The 1,050-nt window shown below is 37.8% G+C and overlaps 1 long non-coding RNA gene across 1 annotated transcript; it reads left to right on the forward strand.

Annotated features, from left to right (window-relative positions):
• The first annotated feature begins 222 nt into the window (after positions 1-222).
• Positions 223-649, forward strand: LOC112127260. Its single transcript, XR_002910483.1, has 2 exons — positions 223-360; positions 457-649. It is a non-coding gene; the product is annotated as an uncharacterized LOC112127260 (long non-coding RNA).
• Positions 650-1,050: the final 401 nt, after the last annotated feature.

Consider the following 1,050-nt stretch of genomic DNA (forward strand, 5'->3'; position numbering starts at 1 on the left):
GTTTAGGATCTTGCAGGGACTATGGGACACTATTTCTGTCCTCCCTTAGCGTCGTAATGCGCCGATATCCACTGCCAGTCCTCCTATTCGCACTTCCAGTCTCTCGGAATCAGGAGATAACACTCTGAGTAACGCCAACTGCCTCTGCGATATCTACAACCAGGTGACCTCGATGACTCATTCTCACAATAATATTGCGAACTTCTGGTCCAAGATAATATCTTTCCATGGTTAAAAAGAATTCAACTGGATTAAAACTGAGAAAAGACGTGAAAAGGTGTTTGTTTACAAACTGAGTAATCTTCATCTTAAATAAATCAGTTATTAAAAATGAAGAATGCAAACATTTGTTTGTTTTTGGTTGGTATTTTCTATTTTGTTTTATCAAACTAACGAGAATATATCGGTTAATTTAATTCAAATTAATAGAATAAGGATGTTTCTGACTGTCACTAGGCCTGCTGAAAGGATGGCGGTATCTTCGTATAACACACTGAAGATGGCGGAAAGTCTGAAAGGCCAAAACATGGAGGAAGGATCATCCGTCGCAAACTTCAAAAAGAAATCTCAACAACTTAATAAAAATCTGCATTTTCCAGCTATTCTTTTAAACGACCTTTAAAACAACAATAAAATGAGTTTGAAGTTATCTTTGAACCACGGTGGATCCTTACAAGTAAACATTGTGCCCAGAGGGTGGTACTTCTTGTTAACAAACATGAGCTAAGGAGGGCTTATTTGCTGGTAATTCAATTCCTTCTCTTGTACCACGTGAGTCTTAATAGACGAAAAACTTGAACCATTTCTTTCCCATTCTTGATGGTTTGTAAATAACTGACTGACTATTCTTGATGAAAGTAAAGTCGGGAATTCTAGTTCGTTAATTTTTCAGGTAGCCCGACGTGGAATGTGTGGCTTTGTGTGGTCATTCTTGAGCACGATGCTTTTGCGGTTTACCGAACCTGGCCATTTTTTTTTATCCCGAACAGCCTGTTCTTAAGTGTGCTGAATTATTTCAAAAAATTTCACCCTTCTAAAATGGAAATTCCA

The sequence above is a fragment of the Cimex lectularius genome, unplaced genomic scaffold, assembly GCF_000648675.2.
Source record: "Cimex lectularius strain Harlan isolate CLEC.00 unplaced genomic scaffold, Clec_2.1 scaffold270, whole genome shotgun sequence".
Classification (NCBI taxonomy): Eukaryota; Metazoa; Arthropoda; class Insecta; order Hemiptera; family Cimicidae; genus Cimex; species Cimex lectularius.